Source organism: Ursus maritimus, unplaced genomic scaffold, assembly GCF_017311325.1.
Source record: "Ursus maritimus isolate PB19 unplaced genomic scaffold, ASM1731132v1 scaffold_2, whole genome shotgun sequence".
NCBI classification, from domain to species: Eukaryota; Metazoa; Chordata; class Mammalia; order Carnivora; family Ursidae; genus Ursus; species Ursus maritimus.
In genome coordinates, this window is record NW_024424452.1 from 36,005,878 (window position 1) to 36,030,842 (window position 24,965).

The 24,965-nt window shown below is 42.8% G+C and overlaps 1 protein-coding gene across 7 annotated transcripts in view; it reads right to left on the reverse strand.

Moving 5' to 3' along the window:
- The window catches only part of DNASE1 (deoxyribonuclease 1), a 73,363-nt gene that overhangs the window by 47,560 nt on the left and 838 nt on the right, over window positions 1-24,965 (reverse strand). The gene's annotated exons all lie outside the window — the stretch shown is intronic.

Below are 24,965 nucleotides of genomic sequence, written 5' to 3' on the forward strand. Positions count from 1 at the left end.
AAAAAAAAAAAAAAAAAAAGTAACTGTTCCCATGACATCACTGAAATGATGTAATGTTGAAGACACGCCCTGCAGGGTGCCCAGCTGTAAGAAGGAAGCAGCGGTCGGTGTCGGGCCATGAGTCCACCCTTGGCTCTGGGCCGGGCCTGACTCCGAAACCTTGGTGTTTCCTCCTTGCCTGACGCCCAGTATGTCCCACGTAAGCCGCTTGCTCCTGCATTAAGCCAAGGGTACCTCACTTCTATCTGTGCATTCAGCGGGGAACTTGACCACTGTAATGAAATGAATAAACGGTTTATAAACATGAAAAAAAAGCACATTACGTATAAAGGTAAGAATAAGTGATTTCTGCTATAAGCTGGAGGACAATGGAATGACATCTTTAAAACACTGAAAGAAAGGGAAAAAAAGGTGTCACCAGGTATTCTCTTAATCTACCAAAAATATCTTTCAAAAATGAAAGCAACGAACTTTCATTTTCCAGTCTGGCATGTAAGGAGTTTGGAAGCGGTCACTACTGTCCTTAAAATAAAAAAGCTAAACAAATTGAAAAACAACTCTTTTTAGATCCATGAGAGAACTGAAGTCACAGGATAAAACACTGTCCAAACAATCAGAGGAACAGGCAAACAGAGAAAATCACAGCTTACTGGAGCAGATGCGTGGGGCAGAAACCAGGGCAAGAAAAATCAAAGTGTAAGTGATGAATCACTAGAGGTTCAATTCGGACAAGTACAAATTAATAAAACTTAGGGAGGGCCCATTCTTAGGGGATCCCCGTACTTCTGTTAGTTTTATCTGCCACGTTCTCACAGTGAAGATCAGAGAACAAAACCCCTTAGGTTTCATGCAGGGGAAGGGGAAGAGGAGCCACTTTGAGATACACCGAGAGCATTCTTTTCTTAACGAGGCCTGTCCTCAAGGGAAATTGTTTTTACCAGAGCCTAGCTTACTGAGATTCACCGAAACCTATCAGACCTAGGGGAAGGAAAATGTCCAATTCCAGTCCTCTCCACCTTCCTGTTTCACCTAAAAGAGGAGCAAAACCCAAAACCAAACAACACGTGTGAAGGTCATAGGCCAGGGCCACAGGTTCACTTAAAGACTGAGACCTAATCACAGAACCACAAAGAGATCACTTTTTTTTTTTAATTTTAAGATTTTAGTTTTAAGTCATCTCTACATCCAACATAGGGCTCGAACCTGTAACTCTGAGATCAAGAGTCGTACGCTCCACCAACTGAGCCAGCCAGGCTCAGATCATTTCTAATAACATCAACAGGGCTCCTGTATAATAACTGGGGCGTACAACTAAAGAACTGCACTTTTCAGACCTTACTTAAGAAATCCTTAGGGAAACTCAGACACAAAGAAGAGACAAAAACAAGGACACCAGAGGAAATTTAAGCTCTGACACCTACTGATATAGCCAACAGTAAACACAGCCTAACTCCTAGCTAGGTAAACATAAAACCTCACACAAGGGCATATTTATCTCCAGTCCCTTTACCCAGTACACTGTGTCTAGCTTTCAAAAAATCCCAAAGCATACTAAAATAACAAACAGACTTGAAGAGACCAAGCAAGCAGAGAACCCGACCCAGATATGGCAGAGATGCTAAAATTATCAGACAAGGAATATGAAGCAACTATCATTAATATGCTAGAGCTCTAATGGAAAAGTGGACAACATGCAAAGACAGGTAATATAAACAGGGAGATAGACATTCCAAGGAAGAATCAAAAGGAAATGCTGGCAACCAAAAACAAAACAAAACAAAAAACACCCACAACAACACCGTAATAGAAATAAAGAACACTTTGATGGACTCATCAAAACTCTAGACACAGCCAAGGAAAGAAACAATGAGCTGGAGGAAATGCCAATACAACTTTCAAAACTGAAAAGCAAAAAGAAAAATGAACGAAAAGGACAGAACAGAATATCTAAGATGTAGTCTACCTGCAGCAGAAACAGAAGAAGAGAGAAAGGAGCAGAAGAAATATGTGATCCAACAATGACTAAGACTTTTCCAAAATTAATAGTAGAGGGCAAACCACAGAAGCCCACAGAACACCAAATATATATAAAAATTATAAAAAATCTGTACCTAGCCATACCATATTCAAGCTTGCCAGAAAATCAAAGACAAAGAGAAAATCATAAAAGCAAGCAGTGGGGGAGAAGCCTCACCTACAGAGAAGCAAGAATAAGCGGCATATTGGCCTTCCCATCAGAAACCATTCAAGCAAGAGAGTGGAGGAAATACCTGAGGTACTGAAGAAAAAAAAAAGCTAAAGAGAAAAAAAGACTCTCTACGATGAACAAAAATTAAGGGAATTTGTCACAGGATAGACGTACCTATCAAAAAATGTTACAAAATTTCTTCAGAAAGGAGACAGACACAGATCAGAAACACAAATCTACACAAAGAAGAGTGTTAGCAAAGGAATAAATGGGGGTAAAATATTTTACTCTTCTTATTTTTTTTTTTAAGATTTTATTTATTCATTTGACAGAGATAGAGACAGCCAGTGAGAGAGGGAACACAAGCAGGGGGAGTGGGAGAGGAAGAAGCAGGCTCCCAGTGGAGAAGCCAGATGTGGGGCTCGATCCCAGAATGCCGGGATCACGCCCTGAGCCAAAGGCAGACGCCCAACGGCTGCGCCACCCAGGCGCCCCTACTTTTCTTATTCTTAATTGACCTGATGCATAACAGTTTGCTCAAAATAATAATTTCAATAATGTATACAATAATTGTAGCTTCTGTACAAGTGAACTGAATGATAATGATGTCATAAGGGGCAGGAGGAAGGAACTGGGGACATTCTGTCATAAGGTACCTGCACTAACCATGACAGGGTATAGTATTTGAAAGTGGATTTAGAAGAGCCCTTGGATAAGTCGTACATACATACTGTGAATTTAAGAGCAAACACTTAAAAAGAAGGGTTGTTTTTTCCTTTTAAGTATAATTGATATGCTAAGAGAGTGGGAAAATGTAGTCTATAAATGTTCAATTAAAGTCAGATAAAGCAGAAAAAGAGTGAGATACAAAACCCAAACTAAAGGCAACAGATAAAAAACAGTAACAATTATGGCAATTATTAATCCAACTGTATCCATAAACACTTTAAATGTCAATGGTCTACATACATATTTTTAGAACACAAAACTATTAAAATGGAAGTCAACCACAAGAAAAAATGTGGAAAGACCTCAAATACATGGGGGTTAAAGAACATCCCACCAAAGAATGAATGGGTTAACCAGTAAATTACAGAAGAATTTTAAAAAGACATGGAAGCAAATGAAAATGTGACAGTCCATAACCTTTGGGATGCAGCAAAGGCAGTCCTAAAAGGGAAGCATACTGCAACACAGGCCTACCTCCTTAGCAAGAAAAGTCTCAAATACACAACCTAACCTTACACCTAAAGTAGCTAGAAAAGGAACAGCAAATAAAGCTTAAAGCCAGGAGAAGAAGGGAAATAACAAAGATGAGAGCAGAAATAAATGATATAGAAATAAAAAATCCCAGTAGAACAGACCAACAAAACTAAGAGCTGGTTCTTTGAAAGAATTAATAAAATTGATAACACCCTAGCTAGACTTATCAAAAAGAAAAGAGAAAGGACCCAAATAGATAAAATCATTAATGAGAGAGATCACAACCAACACCACAGAAATACAGTCATAAGGGAATACTATGGGGGCCCCTGGGTGGCTCAGTCTGTAAAGCATCTGCCTTTGGCTCAGGTCATGATCTTGGGGTCCTGAGATCAAGCCCGGTGTTGGGCTCCCTGCTCAGTGGGGAGCCTGCTTCTCCCCCTCCCTCTGCACATCCTCCCCCCTTGTGCTCCTGCTCTCTCTCAAATAAATAAAATCTTTAAAAAAAATAACAGAATACTATGAAAAATTGTATGCTCCCAAACTGGGCAACCTGGAAGAAATGGACAAATTCCTAGAAGCTTATAAACTACCAAAACTGAAACAGGAAAAAATAGAAAATTTGAACAGACACATAACCAGCAAAGAAACTGAATCAGTAATCAAAAATCTCCCAACAAATAAAAGTCCTGGGCCAGATGGCTTCCCTGGGGGAATCCTACCAGACATTTTTTTAAAAGACCTTATTTATTTATTTGAGAGAGAAAGAGAAAGAGAGAGGGAGAAGGAGACTCCCCACTGAGGAGGGAGAGCCTGACACGGGGCTTGATCCCGGGACCTCGGGACCATGACCCTAGCCAAAGGCAGACACAACTAACTGAGCTACCCAGGCACCCCTCTACTAGACACTTACAGGAGAGTTAATACCCATTCTTCTCAAACTGTTCCAAAAAATAGAAATGGAAGGAAAACTTCCAAACTCATTCTACAAAGCCAGTATTACCTGATTCCAAAACCAAAACCCCACTAAAAAGGAGAATTACAAGCCAATACCCAGATGAACATGGATGCAAAATTTCTCAATAAAATATTAGCAAATCGAGTTCAACAGTACATTCAAAGAATTATCTACCACGAGTGAGATTTACTCCTGGTCTGTGGGGGGGGGGTTTCAATATTCATAAATCAATGTGATATACCATATTAATAAAAGAAAGGGTAAGAACCATATGATCCTATCAATAGAGGCATAAAAAGCATTTGATAAAATACAGCATCCTTTCCTGATAAAAAATGGATGAAAGACCTTAATGTGAGACAGGAAACCATCGAAATCCCAGAGGAAAACACAGGCAGAAACCTCTTTAACCTCGATCGTAGCAACTTCTTACTAGACACATCACCACAGGCAAGGAAAACAAAAGCAGAAATGAACTATTGGGACATCATCAAGATAAAAAGCTTCTGCACAGCGAAGGAAACAATCAACAAAACTAAAAGGTAGCCTGTAGAATGGGAGAAGGTACTTAAATGACATTATCTGATAAAGGGTTAGTATCCAAAATCTACAAAGAACTTATCAAATTCAACACCCAAAAAGCCAATAACCCAGTTGAGAAATGGGCAGAAGACATGAATAGAACTTTCCCAAAGAAGACATCCAGATGGCTAACAGACACTTGAAAGATGCTAAACATCACTCATCATCAGGGAAATACCAATCAAAACCACAATAAGATACCACCTCACGCCTGTTAGAATGGCTAAAGTTAACAACACAAGAAATAACAGGTGTTGGCGAGGATGTGGAGAAAGCGGAACGCTTTCGCACCGTTAATGGGAATGCAAACTGGTACAGCCACACTGGAGAACAGTATGGAGGTTCCCCCAAAAGCTGAAAATAGAACGACCCTTGATCCAGCAATTGTACTACAGGGTATGTACCCAAAGGATACAAAATTACATATTTGAAGGGGTGTGTGTATCCCGATGTTTATAGCAGATTATCAACAAATAGCCAAACCATGGAGAGAGCCCAAATGCCCACCAACTGATGAATGGATAAAGAAGATGTGGTATATATATGCAATGGAGTATTACTCAGCCATCAAAAAATGAAATCTTGCCATCTGCAACAACATGGATGGAGCCAGAGTGTATTACGCTAAGTGAAATAAGTCAGTCAAAAACACAAATACCTTATGATCTCACGCATATGTGGATTTAAGAAAGAAAACAGATGAACATACGGGAAGGGGAAAAAGAAAAAAAGGAGAGAGGGAAACAAGCCATAAGAGACTCTTTATGACAGAGAACAAACTGAGGGTTGATGGAGGGAGGTGGGTGGGAGATGGGCTAGAAGCGTGATGGCTATTAAGGAGGCCACTTGTTATGATGAGCACTGGATGCTGCATGTAAGTGAGGAATCACTGAATTCTACTCCAGAAACCAATATTGCACTGTATGTTAACTACCTAAAATTTAAATAAAAATCAATTAATTAAATAAAAAGTCAATAGTCTAAAAGACATTTAAAAGACAGAGATTGTCAAGGGCACCTGGTTGGCTCAGTTGGAAGAGCATGAAACTCTCGATTGTGGGCTCAACTCATGACCCCCAAGATCAGTGGATCAAAAAACACTATCGGCGCACCTGGGTGGCTCAGTTGTTAAGCATCTGCCTTTGGCTCAGGGCGTGATCCCAGGGTCCTGGGATCGAGCCCCTCATCAGGCTCCCTGCCCTCCGCTGGGAGCATGCTTCTTCCTCTCCCACTCCCTGCTTGTGTTCCTTTTCTCACTGACTGTCTCTCTGTCAAATAAATAAATAAAATCTTAAAAAAGAAAAAAAAACACTATCCAACTCACCATAGGAGGTCATCAAAAAACCCACTTTTTTTTTTTTTTTTTTTAAGAGAGAGAGCGCAAGCAGGGGGCGGGGAGGGACTAACGGAGGGAGAGAGAGAGAATCCCAAGCAAGCTACATGCTCAGCAGAGAGCCTGACGTGGGACTGGATCTCACAACCAAGATCATGATCTAAGCCTAAATCAAGATTTAGACACTTAACCAACTGGGCCCCCCAGGCGCCACTTTAAATATAGAGATACAGATTAAAAGGATGGACAAATACACACCATGCTAACACTAACCAAAATAAGGCTGGAGTAGTTATATTAATTTCAGACAGAACAGACTCCAGAACAATGAAAATTATCACAGATAAAGAGGGGCATTACATAACGACAAAGGGATCAATTCTTCAAGAAGACAAAATAATCCTTCATGTGTATGCATTTAACAACAGAGCTTCAAAATACACATTGGAAAAATTGATAGAACTTCAAGAATAGACAGATGAAACCACTACAGTTGCAGACTTCACTACCCTTCTATCAGAAATGGACAGATCCAACAGGCAGAAAATCAGTGAGAACACAGCTGACCTATGTTCAACACACAGGTCACCATCAACACCATCATTCAACTGGATAGAAAAGACACGTAGATACTACTTTATCAGGCAACAGCAGAATGTGCATTCTTCTCAAGCTTCCATAGAACATTCCCCAACACAGACCACGTTTGGGCCATAAAACACATCTTAAGAAATTTAAAGGAATGAAAATCATGCAATGTCTACCATCAGTCCACAATTAAACTAGAAATTGACAACAGAAAAATAGCTGGAAAATCCCCAAATACTTGGATATTAAACAATACATTTCCAAATAATACATAGGTCAAAGAAGAAATTTCAAGAGAAATTAAGAAATATTTTGAATTAAATGAAAATGAAAATATAATTTACCAAAATTTGTGAGACGCACTGAAAGCAGTGCCTAGAAGGAAATTTATAGTATTGAATGCATGTATTTGAAACGAAGATCTAAAAAGTAACCAAAGCCTCCGCTTTAGGAAAAGAAAGAATATTAATTCCAAAATACGCAGAAGAAAAATAATAAAAATTAGAGCAGAAACCAGTAAAACTGAAAGTAGGAAATCAAGAGAGAAATTCAAGAAACCAAAAGCTGCTTAAAGATCAATAGAATCTCTAGCCAGGCTAACTAAGAAAACCAGAGGACACACACTATTAATATGCAAAATTAAAGAGGAGACATGGTTACAGATCTCATGAACATTAAAAGGATAAAGAAAGAATATTACACACACCTCTATGCTCACAAATTTGATAACTGAGAGGAAATGGAGCAATTCCCTGAAAGCACCATCTGCCAAAATTCACACAGAAACAGAGAACCTGAGTAGTCCTCTATTTAATAAGGAAATTCAATCGACCATAACTTTCTAAAACAGAAATTATCAGGCCCATTTGGATTCAATGGTGAATTCTACCAGACATTTAAGAAGAAATTATACCAATTCTCTATAGTCTCTTTCAGAAGATAGGAGTAGAGGGAGTACTTCCCTAGTCATTCTGTGAGGTCAGCATTACCTTAATGCCAAAACCAGACAGTCTTTATAAGAAAGGAAAACCACAGACTGATATCTCTCATGAACACAGATAACAAAAAAACCCTCCAGAATATATAAACAATTCAAATCCAAATAATGTATAAAAAGAATTACATATCATGACCCAGTGGAATTTATCCAGGTATGAAAGGCTTGTTCAACATTCAATAATCGATTAAGATAAATCATCACAACAGGCCAAAGGAAAAAAATGTGATCATATTAATAGATGCAAAAGAAAACATTTCAGAAAACTCAACACCCATTCAATGAAGAAAAAAAAACTCAGCAAACTAGAAACAGTGAGGATCCTCAACATTACTCACTTTGTAAGTGAAGACATATGATACACAATCTAGGCCATAAAGAGAAGCTGGAGACAAGACTCTGGGAAGGTAAGATTCAAAAAACAGCTGTGGGTCACACATGGGTGGCTCAGTCAGTTGGGTGTGTCACTTTTGATTTCGGCTCAGGTCATGATCTTGGGGTCATGAGATCAAGCCCTGCACCGTGGAGTCTGCTTGGGATTCTCTCTCCCTCTCCCTACACCCCTCCCTCCACTTCTCAATAAATAAATAAATAAATAAATAAATAAATAAATAAATAAAATCTAAAACAAAAACAAAAAACCAGCTGTGTATATGGAGGAACTGAAAAAGTCACACACAGACTCAGGCAAAACACAGCCCCAGGGAAGACCTTAAACTTTCACCTTGGTCTGATCCCTGAGCTCAGATCAAGTCCACCAATCAGTGAAGGTACTGCCTAAGCACAAAGCCAGTCTGCAAGGACAGGTAGAGGTGGCTGCTTTTTCAAATACCTAATTTTCAACAAAAAAAAGGTACACAAAGAAATAAGAAAATATGGCCTATTCAAAAAATAAATTGGCAAAAATCATTCCTGAGGAACACAAACATCAGATTTACTAGACAAAGACTTTTTTTTTAAGCTTTTATTTGTTTGACACAGAGAGAGAGAGAGAGAGCGCGAGAGCACAAGCAGGTGGAACGGGAGAGGGAGAAGCAGGCTCCCCGCAGAGCAGGGAGCCTGATGTGTGGCTCGATCTCAGGACCCTGGAATCATGACCTCAACCAACTGAGCCACCCAGGCGTCCCTAGACAAAGGCTTTAAAATAGCAGTCTCAAATAGCCCATTCACAATAGCATCAAAAAGAGTAAAATGCTTGGGAATAAACTAAGGAGGCAAAATATGAACATGAAAAGTACAAGTCACTGCAGAAAGGAATCAAAGAAGGCATATATAAATGCAAAGACATTGTGTCTTCATGGACTGAAGACTTAATATTAAGATGTTACCACTACCCAAAGTGACCTACAGATCCATGCACTCCCCACCAAAATCTCAATAATCCTTTTTATAGAAACAGAAAAAACTATCTGAAAATTTGTATGGAATCTCAAGGGACCCTAAATACCCAAAAACAATCTTGAAAAAGAAGGATAAAGGTCTCACACTTCCCGACTGTGAAACTTAGTACAAAGCTACAGTAACCAAACCGTGTAAAACGAGCCTACAGACATATAGACCAATGGAATAGAGAGCGCAGAAACAAACCCCTGCCTATAAAGTCAAATTATTTTCTATACTTTATCATAGGTATGTCTGTAAATGAAAAAACAGCATATACAGGGTTCAGTACTATCTGTGATTTCAGACACCCACTGGGGGTCTTGAAATGTATCCCCCACAGATAAGGGGGAACCAATGTATACTAGGCAATGGGATTTCTGGTGTACAGTTTCACACGCAAGGAGCTTGGAAACTGCCACCCCATCCTACCAAGTAGTAGAAAACAGGATTGACAATCAGTTCTTGGGTCCACGAGAGGGGAGGACACAGGCCAAACTGCTGTCCACAAAGTTGGAGGGACAAACAGATGAATTGAGGAACCTTAAACACGTATTGCTAAGTGAAAGAAGCCAATGTGAAAAGGCTACATGCTACATGATCCAAACCATATACGTGGGGAAAGGCAAAACCAGAGAGACGGTAAACGGTTGCCAGAGGCTCCAGGAAGCAGGGATGGACGCACAGGTGGGGCACAGGAGAGTTTTAGGGCATTCTTAAGTACTCTGTATGATACTGTTATGATGGAATATTATCATTATATATTTGTCAAAAGCCACAGACTGTAAAATAGCCAGAGTGAACCCTAACCTAAACTATGGACTTTTAATTTTTTAAGCAATCTCTACACCCAACATGGAGCTCAAACTCACAACCCCGAGATCAAGAATCACACGCTCTACCGACTGAGCCAGCCAGGAGCCCCTTGGACTTTAGTTAATGCATCAATATTGGCTCATCAACTCTAATAAATGTAGTAGCAAACCCCCGTGGGATATTAAAACTAGAGGAAAATGTAGTGGGGGCGAGGGGAGGGAGTACATGGAAACTGTGCTTTCAGGTCAGTTTCTCAATAAACTTAAATATGCTCTAAAAATACAGTCTATTAGTTTTCAAAACTAAAATGAGGGTAAGATTGACTTCTGGCATGACAACAGGAAGAGATATGCTCACCTGCTCCCCAGTAAAACTGATGAAAGCCATAAAACACAACCGTCTAAAGTGTCTGGAAATGGTCTTAAGGGTGAACAGCAACTAAGAGCACCCATGGAAATGCAAAATTTGGTAAGAAAGGCATGAGTCTGAGGTATGTGAACCAAGACTGCTCCTTTCCTCCCCCAACTCAGTTCAGCAGCAAGTGGAGACCCCACTCCCTCTCCAGACTACTGCCATCAAGAACACAGCACCCAGCCAGAGGGGCTATCTTCCCTGGAAGAGCAGTACCTCAGAGTTTTATCTGGGCCCAGCAACCTGTTCCTGAAGCCAAGTCTCAGGTGAATGAGGTAAAGAAGGGGGAACTCCCTTCTTCTGTCCAGCCCCTAACTCATGGAAGGGAGGCTCTACCTTGGGCAGGATGATCTGAGAGAACTGGGGCCCTGATCACCTTTGTCTCAGCTTGTGAGGTGGTAGATCCAAGCAAGAAGCTGAGTGGACCTCAGGCTGCTGCCTCCCCTCCCCACTCCGGCCCAGCACTGAGAGTGGGGTGTCACTCAGAGAAAAGCTTACCACTGGCCTACCCAGCTCCAGTTCTGGCTTAGAGATTTTTACCTAGGATAGAAACAGGCCAGAAAGCATCAGCTCCTAAAATTGCTCCTCAGGACCTGACTTCATTTACACCAGAAGGTGAAGATGTTCAAGCCCTAAGGGGCTCTCCAGAACAGTGGAGGTTGTGATAAAAGGCAGCTGGGAGCAGATTCAAAATATAGACTAAACCACAGGCCAGCCAGTTCACAGGAGAGAACAGGGAAATAACACAAGGTGGGAAGAGCTGTCCTGGAGTCAGAAGAAATGTCAAACACTGATTTCAGAAACTACTCCTTCAATGCAGCCAGAATTTAATAGGATTAGTTTATGGAGAGATTTATGGATCCTAACTGCACTCAGGCCATTGGTACACAGTAGCAACAACACGCCTGGTGAATAAAACAACACAGGCCCACAAAACAGAAATGGGCCTTAGGGGAGGTAAGCGCCAATCTAGGCATCATGGGACAAGCTGAATTCACTTTCAATGAGGAGCAGCAATAAGAAAACAATTTCTTAACTATTAGCAGATTAGACCAAGTTTTCTTGCAGCAGGAAAGCAAAGGATGGGAGTTGGCCTGGAAAGATGAGGCTCTACTGAAATGGGTCGGGCCAACCCAGCAAATAATGCAAAATAATCCAAGGACCAGCACTGGGAAAGGGCTTGTGCTCGGACCCAACAGAGCCACTCAACTATTTTAATACAGATGGAGGCTCAGAGGCCATGGGGCAATGGCTTTCCATCCTGGCTGCTGAAGCTCGGGGCACACCTATGGGAATCCTGTGGCCCTCCAAACCCATGGGAGTTCTCTAAGGGCACATTTACACTGATGCGTTGTGGTTCCCCTCATCCCGGAACAAGTAAGAATAAGATGTAGCCCACGTATAGCTAGCAGGTCTAAGAAATACTCTACGTAGCACTTGGGTCCTCCCTGAAGAGGGAGGTGAGCCCTGTTACATGACACACAGTGTCTCAGCACAAGCCAATAAGCTGAGATGGGGTAGCTGGTTTTGTTCCCAATTAACTTGGAACCCAGAATAACCAAGTCATGGTCAGTTATAATGATGCCTACTCGGGGCGCCTGGGTTGCTCAGTCCTTAAGCGTCTGCCTTTGGCTCAGGGCGTGATCCCAGCGTTCTGGGATCGAGCCCCGCATCGGGCTCCATGCCCCGCTGGAAGCCTGCTTCTTCCTCTCCCACTCCCCCTGCTTGAGTTCCCTCTCTCACTGGCTGTCTCTCTGTCAAATAAATAAATAAAATCTTAAAAAAAAAAAACCTGCTCATGACAATATCTGGCATATAAGCAAGGGTCAATTCTGTTGGGAAGACAAAGCAAACACCTCTGTAATTCATACTGATCTGTTCTGTAATGAAACTGAAATGGGATCACACTACAATATGGCGTGATACTTGTGTTGTTGGTAAGAGTCAACTACCTCATGTAAGTAGTCTACAGTCGTACTGATATTAAAGGTCACATTTATTAAGAGATCGAGTTACAGCCTCCTCAGGATCTATGGAAAATGGCTCGCCTGAGGAAGAACTGGATCTAGCTAACCTTCAGCTGATTTCTACACTAAATAGTTCTGCACAAGTTTATCATAAAGTACAAAGACCAAAAATTCAACATAAAACCTTTGTTTTCAGTTCTTTCATAAGCCAGATCACTCAACCTTTTCACAAACATAGGGGTTCCATGAATACATGCTGGCCTGAATAAACACAAAAAACACCTTCCCTTCCTTACACCACTTGTTGCAGAAAATGTTCTCAATGAAAGAACTAAACACAGCGGGCAAATATTCTAAACATTTCTGATTATTAATTTATCCCCTACCCTGTTCTGTGTGCCTAAGGGACAGTTTGAGACTCTCTGAGCACACACAGGAGACCTGGCCAAACCAAAGTGACAGCTTTGGCGGAAGAGCCTTCTCTGATCAAAGAGCACTGTGATTAGCCTGCTGACAGCTCTTCACCTGGCATGTTCTGCTACAGGGCACGTCTGCCATTTACTGGAACAAATGCTGAGAGGAGTTATTTCAGGTGAAGAGTACCACGTCCAGGATTGCTTCCTGTGGCCCAGAGACCACCAAGGGATAGCTGAAGCCATCACGGACAGTGGCACTCGATGACTCCTAAACCACACCTCTTTTGGGGGCTCCTTTGTTTTCCTTCTCACCTATCCTTTCCCTTTCTTTTCTGTGTTATACTTAATAGGGACCTTGCTTAGCCCAATAGGTTCATAAAAATAGTCACAACCACCTACTGTACAATCTTAGAAGGGACACTTAGCCATACACCTCAATGGCAGATGACTCTTGTTTTTGACCACAGCTCCAGACCCCACAAGTGGAGAACCTTGCAGAACAAACACATCAATGGTGAAAATTCATTTCAGCACTTCAGGATACGGGGCTACTGGGAGATACGACATTTCTTCTCAGGAGGGTCCAATTGCCCTGGGCTGGTGGGGACGGAGGAAAGCAACAGTTAGAGGAGATTCCTGACCTCTACCTCTGGGTCTCAGAAGGTATGGGGAGTTGAGAACACTGAACTCTCTCCAAATTCAAATAAGCTGCATCAATAGGTCCTGAGTTAGTTCAGTTATGCTCATCAGGGATAAGCAGCCCCTCAGCAGGCCAGTGCTCACACTCTTCCACTCTGGAATATATATCACGCACCACCAGGTCCCTTTCAAGAAGCAAGGCTAGAAGCACTAAAGCCTCCTGGGTCCTCCTGCTCTGCTCTCCAAGCAAGTGGGCAACAGCCCATGAAGGGTGAAAATCCCACTGGCCCATGTGAGCAAGGAGGCAGAGGTAAGCATGTTCATGGCAGTATTGTTTATAACAACAGAAAAGAAACACACACACACCCCTAAGTGCCACCTACACAGACTAGGGGCAGAACTAAGGCCTGGAACTACTCTGCGCTCACTGCACAGCCACTCATCACATTCACAAAGGGGCAGCAGCAAGAGGTCACTGGATAACCATTCCCTCTCCTGCTGCCACCCTCCCCCCACCACTCCTTATCAACACCCCAAGTATTTATGAGACAACAAACTGTGGATGATGCTAGGTTCTGCACAAATCAAGTTCTACTCTCCCATAAGACGTGCAGTTAGGGCAATAAAAGCATTATAATCACTTCTGTTACATAAGAGAAAAGCCAAATGTATTTTTGGGAAAGGTAAAAACAGTATTTAACTGAGGTGAATGTAAACTACTGATAAGAATCCTGTGAGCAGACTGTGTGAAGAGAATCAGATTTCACTCTGGAGGATGAAGGATTAGGATTGGAAGACCTGAATGCAGAGAGGGAACTCGATTACTGGCTGCTGGAGGTGAATGCCAGATGCCTCAGTAAAGTTTAGAAACGCTAAACAGACAACTATTATACAGGAAATGCAAACACGGAGCTGAAGATCTACCCCAAAAGAGAAGGTTTTAATGAGAATGTTCTACGGGGGCACCTGGGTGGCTCAGTCAGTTAAGCAGCTGCCCTCGGCTCAGGTTCTGGGATCAAGCCCTAGGTCAGGCTCAGCAGGTAGTCTGCTTGTCCCCCTCTCTTTGTCCCTCCCCCTTGCTTGTGCATGCATGCGCTCTCTCTCAAATAAATAAAACCTTTTTAAAAAAACACAAAACCTACAGTCCTGAACTTAAACAGTAGTAAGGGGGCACCTGGGTGGCTCAGGTGGCTGAGCATTCAGCTCCTGGTTTTGGCTTAGATCATGATCTTGTGGGTTGTGAGATCTCGCCCCATGTCAGGCCTTGGGCTCAGTGTGGAGTTGGCTTCAGCTCTCCAGCTCACTCTCTCTCTCTCTCTCTCACAAATAAATAAAATCTTTTTTAAAAAAATAGACATAATAGGAACTCACAATATTTTCTCTCAAATATATATACTTCCTAGCTCTGATCACTGGCAAGGCTGGAAACAATAGTCAATCTGGTACCAAAGAGCATTCCTAGTACCAAGACTGTGATTCTGAAACACCATCACCCACTAAAAGAAACCCACGTTTCCTGGAGAAATTGCTGATTCCAAGTCTGGGTGCGGGAAATGAGCCTGAAACAACCTGACATACCAATGGAGGAGTTCAGAACGTGCCACCCCAAAATAAGCTGCTTTGGCATACTATTTTGAGTTAAAGATACTTAAAAACAGCAAATGTAAGGAAAACACTCTGACCTTCCTTCTTTTTCTTCAAGCAGATGTAATTCCCATATAAGAGAAGTCCTCTCCATATCAGGAGAGTAACATTCTTATCATCAAGGATAAAGTTGAAACAGAGAGTTCTATAAACAGATATTGTTAAAAATAATGATGTTCCTTATCTTCCTCACCATATATTTTAGTCACTTTTTCACAACTGTCTCTTCATTCAATCTAATACAAAAGCAAGTAAGTTTCATCATTTCTTTGGGTCTTCATTCCTCATGAAGGCTCCCATGTCATTTAAAATTTGTGTTACAGGGACGCCTGGGTGGCTCAGTCAAGTTATGCGTCTGCCTTTGGCTCAGGTCATGATCCCGGGGTCCTGGTATTGAGCCCCACATCAAGCTCCCTGCTCAGCGGGGAGTCTGTTTCTTCCCCAGCCCCTTCCCCAGCTCATGCCCACATACTAATAAAAAGTTTTAAAATAAAGTAAAATAAAATTTGTGTTACAAAAATGTGTATGCCTGGGGCACCTGGGTGGCTCAGTCGCTTAAACGTCTGCCTTCGGCTCAGGTCATGATCCTGGAGTCCCAGGATCGAGTCCTGCATCGGGCTCCCCACTCTTCACGGAATCTGCTTCTCCCTCTGACCCTCCCCCCTCTCCTGCTCTCTCTCTCTCTCTCTCAAACAAACAAACAAACAAATAAATAAAATCTTTAAAAAACTGTGTATGCCTTTCTCCTGATGTGTCTTATGTCTTTTTAACTCCCAGGCCCAGCCAATGGAACCCTAAGAGGGTAGAGGTAAAATTTTGCTTCCCCTACACCAGATACCAAGGACACTCTCAATGACTGCTAGGACTGTGTCAAAAGGACTCAGGAGCCAAGTTAGAGGCTCTCACTGACCAAAGATGGGATTAATCAGGCTTTAATAAGAACAGTAACTTCAATGAATTGAAACCCACTGAATAATTAAAATCCATGAATTGATGATACTTTATTTTCAAGATTTATTTATTTGAGAGAGAGAAAACATGTGCACACAGAGGGGAAAGGCAGAGGGAGAGACAGACTGGCCGCAGAGTGTGGAGCCTGATGCAGGTCTGATCCACCACCCCAAAATCACCACCTGAGCTGATATCAAGAGTGGGAGGCTCAACCACATGCCCCACCCAGGCGCCCTGATGATGATATATTAAAAGAAAACTCGGGTGCCTGAGTGGCTCAGTTAAGCATCTGCCTTTGGCTCAGGTCCGAGGGTCCTGGGATTGTGTCCCACATCGGGCTCCCTGCTCAGTGAGGAGTCTGCTTCTCCCTCTGCTCCTCCCCCCACTTGTGTGCTCACTCAAGCTCTCTCTCACACAAAAATAAATAATCTAAAAAAAAAAAAAAAAGAATATCTTAAAAAAAAAAAAAGAAAACTAAGTGGTCACCTTCTGAGGATGAAAGAGAACTACTTTGAAAACTAGATAAAGGAATCAAAGATTTATCCTGCCTTTTCTATATGACCTACAGCTTAGACTAACCAACCAGTACATAAGGGGAAGTCTGTCCTTCTAAAATGACTCCAGCTAATATATGAAAACAAAATTATAATTAGAGTATCACTAATCATGCAATCTCCAATGAAGTAACAGATCTAGCCACTGAGCATCGGATGGCTGTTCTTTTTTAAAAAGCCAACACCCCGACATTAGATGCTTCCCAGCAAGTGAATACAACACTATCTATAATCTTGCCAAAGGATTAAATCCTAGCTTGATAAAGCCTCTTCGGTCCAGCTTATAAATTTAGAGGAATTATAGAGGACAGAAGAACATGTCGAGCTGTAATGCAAATTTAATAAGCAAAATCCAAACTGAAAGACTCTACAAATCAACCTGTCAATGTCCCTCAGCAGACAGAAGGAAAATAAAGGATTGAGGAGAAACATGTAGATTAAGAGACAGAAAAGGCATATTTATTGTTTCAATGGACAAGACTAAAACTAAGGGGACTAAGGCAGGGTACCGGTAAGAATATTCCAGGCATAATGGTCCACAAGCTGCATAAAAATGGGGAGAAGAAAAGGCAATAGGGTCAATGGACTAGAAGTTCCCATCAAGGTTAGAGAAAAGATGTAATAGCAGCCAATCCCCCAAATGTAAACTCCAGGTTCCCTGGGATTTGGGGAAGGAAGATAATTGGGTGAGGTGGTCAGTTTGCATTTAGACACATCTGGGCGGAGTCCTGGATCTGCTTTGTTAGCTTTGTGACCTTGAGCAAATTATTTACCATGGGCCAATTTCCTCATTAATAAATTAGTGCAATAATATTTATCTCATAAAGTTTTTCAGAGGATTAAGGAAGATGATGGATGGAAAAGGCCAAAGAAGGTGCCTAGGATATAACTCATAAATGTTCTTTTCTTCCCACAGACAAAACTCAGTATTTATTTGCAGCCACGTTCAGGTTCCAAATTAAAAGTTTCCTTTACTAATGGGGTGCCTGAGTGGCCCAGTTTGGTAAGCATCTGACTCAGTTTCAGCTCAGGTCGTGATTTCAGGGTCAGGAAATCGAGCTCCGTATCCGGCTCCACACTCAGTGCAGAGTCTGCTTGGGATTCTCTCTCCTTCTGCCCACACCCTCCACACCCACCCTGTGCACATACTCTCTCTCAAGTCAATAAATCTTAAGACAAAACAAAACAAAACAACAACAACAAAAAAAAACTTAACTATGTGGAGCTTTCCAATCTTGAAATGCTTTTACCCAGTTACATGAATGTAACTAAATGATGTGATAAATGATGTGTACAAATGAGTATGACATGTGATAAATGTACATTTGCTGAAAGCCACTCTTATGAATTTTCCTTATATTTATAACCAATCTGCTGACTCAATGAAGTATTAACTGAAGCAGTAAAGGGAAATTTGAATTTAAATATACTGAAGATAGGGGCACCTGGCTGCCTCAGTCAGTAAAGCATGTGACTCTTGATCTTGGGATCATGAGTTCAAGTCCTGAATGGGGTGTAGAGATTACTTAAATATTTTTTTTTAAATACTGAAGATAATGTTCTATTTCTTAGGCTGGACAGTAGATCCACCTGTGTTTATCAATATTCTGTTTATCAATATTCTTTATACTACTTATGTTCTTATTGTATATTACGCTTCACAAAAAATTGTTTAAAGTGAGGGATGCCTGGGTGGCTCAGTTAGTTAAGCGTCTGTCTTCAGCTCAGGTCATGATCCCAGGGTCCTAGGATTGAGCCCTGCGTCAGGCTCCTTCCTCAGCGGAGCGCTGCTTCTCCCCCTGCCTGCCGCTCCCCCTGCTGGTGCTCTCTCTCCTGACAAATGAGTAAAATCTTTAAAAAAAAAATTGTTTAAAGTGAAGAACCAGCCTTCAGTCTTGAGTGTTTTCCCTTAAGAACTGATAAAGGATTCTGGTTTCATCAAAGAACTGGCAAACTTTTAAAAATAAAAGGTTATACCATTTATACGGTGTATACATGCACCATATATAACCAAAACTTAATTATACCATTAGTATAATCATTAGAAATAAGCAAACACATATCGTAACATGTATTCATTCCCCTGGATATACCACAGGTCTATGCCATGTTTTGTTGATCCATTCATCTACTGTTGGGCATCTACTGTGGCTATTAGGAGGAGCCCAAGTTTTTGATTAAACTTTTTTTTTTTCCCCAATTCTTTTGGGCAAATACTGAAGAACAGAATTACCGAGTCATAGTAATTCTATGTTTAACCTACTGAGGAACCACCAAACTGTTTTTCCACAGCAGCTGCACCATTATGAACCTCTAGCAATGTACGAGGCCTCCAATTTCTCCAGATCCTTCCCAACACTTATTTTCTGGGATTTATGGGGTTTTTGAATTTCCTTCTCAAGGCTGTCCTATGGGATGTGAAGTGGTATCTCACAGTGGCTTTGATTTGCGTTTCTCTAATGACTGATGATGTTGAGCATCTTTTCGTGCACTTGTTGGCCATTCATATCTCTTCTTTGGAGAAATGTCTACTCAAGTCCTTTGCCTATTTTCAAAGTGAGTATCATCTTTTTGTTACTGAGTTGTAAGAGTTCTTTGTACACTGTGGATATTAGACCCTTATCAGATACAACTTTCAAATGTTCCTTCCCACCCTGTGGGGGTTGTCCTTCCCATCCCTTGACAGGGTCCTTGATAAACAAACATTTTACATTTTTATTAAGTCCAATTATTTTTGTCTTTTGTTCCTTGCTTGTGCTTTTGTTATCATATCTAGAATCCATGGTCAAATCAAGGTCATGATTTATTTATTTTCTCCTAAAAGTTTTATGCTTTTGTTCTCCCACTTAGGTCTTTAACCCATTTTGAATTTACTTTTGTATATGATATAAAGGGTCCAACTTCATTTTTTTTTTGCATGTGGATATTCTGTTGTCCCAGAACCATTCATCCAAAAGATTCTTCTCTCCCCAAGGAAAGATCTTGACTTTTTTTTTTTTTTTTTTAAGATTATTTAAGAGAAAGAAGGAGAGGGCACAAGCAGCGGGAGAGGCAGAGGGAGAGGGACAAGCAGGCTCCCCGCCGAGCAGGGAGCCTGATGCGGGGCTTGATGCCAGGACCCCGAGATCATGACCTGAGCTGAAGTCAGACGCTTAAATGACTGAGCAGTCAAGAGTCCCTTGGCATTCTTGTCAATAACCAATTGCCCATGAACACGTGGGTTTATTTCTGGACTCTCTATTCCACTGATATATATACACATATCTATTCATAAGCCAGTAGTGCAGTCTTGATTACTGTAGCTTTGTAGTAAGTTTTGAAATTAGAAGTGTGCACCTTCCAACCTTGTTCTTCTTCAAGAATATTTTGGCTATTTACAGTTCCTTACAATTCCGCACAAATTTTAAGATCAGTTTTTCCATTTCTGGGGGGGAAAAAAGAGGGGGGCTATTGGGATTTTGACAAGGATTACAATGAATCTACAGATCGTTTGGGACAGTACTCCCATTTTAACAATATTAAGTGAAAGAGGACTTAATTTTAACAGCAAAATTACAAATGCCATTATCAACTTTATTGGGCAAAATGCTGTTTTGCAGTTAAGGCCAGTACGTCTGCATGGAATCTCCCCTTAAACTCATCTAACAACATTAATAGAACTAAATCACACAAAAGTTAACAGTGGTAGACTGGGAGAAATACAGCATAAACCAGAATATCTTCTGTACACTCTGAAATGTAAACAGTCCTTCCATCTGATTTCAACAATTTTAGCAGTGTAGGAAACATGATTATACAACAGTAAATGAAAGTTTATATGACCAAAGAACTACGGAAACAGACAATTCTCCCTTGTTCAATCTGCTCTCTCCCCAAATCCTGCCAAGATAAATGAGAGGGTGCTGGGCAGGTTTTGGTTTTGTGATTTATAACCAAACCACAGACCTGGGACAAGGGCCTTTCACTTCTTCCAAAGAACTGTTGAAAACATTAACTCAGTGGAAGATGCCCAAAGTTTCCAAAAAGGAAACATTCCAGGAGAGTAAGGAAGTGATAATCAGCATATTCAACTTTTGCCTATTTTCTCTGGACCCAAAAATGATCTACTCCTAAGGGCTTTGAAAACATTCCTTACACTGTGTCTAAAATTTTCCATACACTTCTGCAAGCATTTTCTCTTTCCGGTAAACTTTGTAAGCTTTATTAAACATAACCTTTTAATACATTAAATGTTACTTCATGTGCCTGGCTTTAGTGTTTTAGTAGTGCAGTTCTGCCACAAAGGCTGGCAGTCAACATGTGGAATTCCCAATGAAGTAACATGGACGTAGTAACATTGTCTCTGGACACGCCCCTCAGCTTCATCACATGAGGCTACTCCCGCCTAATTCCAGCGGAATAGTATGAACCTCAGAGCTTCTGCTGAAGATGCGTCACAACAGGGTCCAGGTCAAGGGAGCTCCCATGGTTCACCCTGGGCCAAAGATAAAGCTGCCCCAGAACTTTGTTCATTGAAGGGAGAAACTAAGTCTAACTCTAAAACCCAATAATCTCTCACCCAGCTTTTGTCATCTCTTTCACACTTAGCCTACAGGATTCAATCAGCAGGTATCAATTAAGTATAGTGCTCATCGGTATCTAATCTAAAGAGCATCAGAAATCACCTGTGAAACTTTCAAAAGATACAGGTTGGAAGGGTTGCCCAAAATTTATTCAGCAGCTCAAAGAGTGGTATCCAAGCATTTCCAGCTTAACATATTCCCCAAGTAATTTAGTTGAGAATCTAAGGTCTAAAAAGCACTCCCTTCTCTAAAATATACTTCAACTAGCTAATTTTCCTTAAAAGAATAATATGGCCAGATTTTTTTGCACAGGGAAGAGTTTTCTTCCCCAGGCCTCTAAGAGATCTGAGTCCTAAACTGGGCTCAGGCCCTGCACTTCCAATCCAACTAGAGAAAAATCAGCACCACCTGTACAACTGGCCTTCATATCAACCCAGCCATGTGTATTAATCACATTTTTAAAATTTTCTGTATCTTATGATGCTTTGACATCTTAAAAAACCTTGTTGGTGGGGAGAGACTGCCCTTCCCAGGGCTAGCTAATTCCTAAAGATGGTAATCAACTTACTTGGGAGCAGCCTCTCACATCCAAACCAATCAACTCCTTTAATGCTCACAGACCAAACCAGTATTTTCTCTACCCGTAAATCATCCCAGGGCCAGGGATCAGGCAACTAGAGACCACTGCTATAGCCCAAAGCCCACCAGAATCATTAAAACTTGCCAGTCCTAAACTGTTTCCTCTGGATTGCCTTACCTTTCTCAAGGAATGAAGGCTCTGACCTAGGCTTTCCCCTCTCCTGCTCTGCCTCCCCACCAAAACCTTCCCTGTGGCCCCATGTAGCATGGCATGGCATACCCTCTTCTATCTGGAAATATAACAAATTCTTCCAATGGCACTGGCCTCTCCATGTGGTCACCCAGTCACCTCTGTAAATGAAAACCCTGCAAGTACAAATGAGACACTCCACTCCAAACATGCCACTGTGTTGCCACTACTCTTGTGCTGTCTACTGAACTAATATTGGAAACCATATTACAAAGCAACTTACGTTTCCAAAACCATACAGAAAAAGCTCTTGGGAGTCCTATTAGCATTTGAAACTCAACACTCGCAACTAAATGTAGTATGACCCAGCAATTACATTCTTAGGTATATACCCAAGAGAACTAAAAACATGCAACTCCTACAACTCCTACAACATTGTTCACAGCAGCATTATTCGTAATAGCCAAAAAGCCCACCAACTGATAAACGGATAAAGAGAATGTGGAATATCCAGACAAGGGAATATTTTTCAGCCACTAAAAGACGTGAAGAACCCATTCATGCTACAACATGGATGGACCTTAAAGACATTGTGCTAAGTAAAAGCCAGACCAAAAAAGGCCACAGATTGCACAATGGCATTTATATAAAATGAACACCATAGGTAAATCCACAGGAACAGTGATTTGCTGGGGCCAGGGTGCTGGGGAGAGGGGAAGGCGGAAGGAGGAGTATCTGCACCCTGTGAATGTACGAAAAACCACTGAATTGTACACTTTAATAGGGCGAATCTTAATGGTGTTACGTCTTGAAAACCCAGCTGAACGTACGCTTGTCCTTCCAAAGCTACTCCTCCGGTGTTCATTATTTCAGTAAATGGAAGCACACTGCACTCCAGACGCTCAAGCCCGAAAGCTACAATCTTAATCCGAACGCCTAAGCACCTCTCCATGCTTTCCCCTCCAACTTCCACTCTGGGCCACGCTCACTTCTGCGGATTACAGCCTTCTCCCAATGGCTCCCTCGGCCTCCAGTCTTGCCTCTCCAGATCCTTCCTCGGGTGCGCCCGCGTCTCCCGACGACCCCCGGTACCGGCAGCTAGGAGGTCCTCAACTGGAGCGAGGCGAGACCCCTCTGGCTGCACGTGACCGAAGCTCGCAGCAGCTGGCAAAGCCGAGAGCCGGCCGCTGTTCCCCTCATGCGGCCACCACCACCCGACCTCCCGGCGCCTCCGTACACCCGCTCCACCTCGGCCAGGGAAGTTCTCCCATCTCTGAACCGGCTGCGCGCTCCGCGTCTCCAAGACCCTCCTTCCTCCGGGGTGCGTTCGAGCCGTCCCCTGCACTTCCACAAACATTTCAACCGCGGTGAACCCCAGAGCAGTGCAACTAAGCATACCGCAGCTGTGTCCTAAAACTCACCCCTGCCTGCTCCTCAACACTGAGCGGACTTCGCGGGCTGCCCACACCTGTAGCCACCAGTGCCTCGAGCGCCGTTCTCAGCCGCGCCCCGCCTCGAAGCCGGCCGGAAGCGCTCAGCCGCGCGCCTGGGCCGCAGGAGCACGACCGGGAAGCGAGGACTCGACGCTCCGCAGTGCGGTGGCGCTGTCCTCCGCAGGCGTGTGCTGGTAGGGCGCAAGGCTCTCCGTTGAGAAGGTGCCTCGGCGGCCCCGGAGGTAGGAGGAGTCGGGCTTCAGGGCTAGAAGTCTGTAGTCTGGAGAGGAGGTCCAGTCACCTGGGGCGTTTCTCGCTGTCGGGGGTGAGGGAGAAGAGCCTTTCTCGCCCGCGGTGTAGAGGCAGGAGCCGCGCTCGGGTGGAGGGGGCGGGGGCCGCCTGGAGGGAGGAAGGGTAAGGAGGGATCGGGTACCCACGGGGTCACGGCCCGGGGGTCAGGCTGGCGATCGGAAGCCGCCGCCTGGCTTTGTAGCCGCCAGAGTCGTTGGCAGCCCTCCTCCAGCCCGAGCCCCCGCCCGCTTGCGGTGTGTCACCGGGTCGGGGGAGCGGGAGGGTCCAACCCGCACGGCCCACTCATTCATTGCGCGCCTGCTGCGAGCCGGGTGCCCCAGCGGGTACCAAGCGACTTAGACGCAAGTCCCCAGCCCTCCGGAAACTTGCTGCTTCCCTCGGCAAATACTGAGCGAGCATGTATAGGAGGTGGGCTGTTGTCGGGCTAACGTCACAGGCCCCGTGGAGACTCCGTGAGGTGTGGAGTGTGGAATCTGCTCTAGCTTCCCATGTCCCACGGGCTCTATTCAGGCGCCCGGACACCGATCCCTGCGCTGACTGCAGCCTCCTCTCCCACTGTACCAAAGTCTTTGCGGTTGAGTGATTGAACAAATGTCGAGCATTTATTTATTTATTTATTTATTTTACAAATCAGGTGTCTAATCAGCCAAAGAGAATATGGAATAAAATAGATGGGTCTGTGCCCTCCTTAACTTTTGAGCTTAGTAGGGGACAGATAATAAGTGAATAAAAATGTAGGTGCTGATGCCCTAGGACCACCCTCTTGGATTTGATCCCAGCCCTGCCACTTCAAAAGTTGTTTCAAGTTAAGCCAGTTCCTCGCTCTTGTGCCTGACTCCTTGCTGTAGAGGGATGACAGAAGACACTAAGGAATAGGATTGTGGTAAGGGTTACATGAGTTAGAGTTGTAAAGCAATTAGACCCGTGCCTGGCATACAGTAAGCATTCAATAAATGTTATCACAAATGATTGTAATTTGTGATATGTGCGATTGTGAAAACAGTGTGTGATGATGGAAAATAATGGGAGTGGAGGAGGTCCACTTGGAAGCTCCGGAAAAATAGGTAATTGGACTACTCCCGCCGAGGAGATTGCACTTTCTGTCACTGGGTCATTCAGTTTTGAATTTTGAATCACACTAAACGGTGCCAGTGTAAATAATGCCCATAAGACCCAGGCTTTGCGGTGGTCACCATTCCAGTCACTTGAGTTTGGACAGCTCCTGCTGAAGTGAGAGAGGGTGGAGAAAAGTGGCCCTTTTT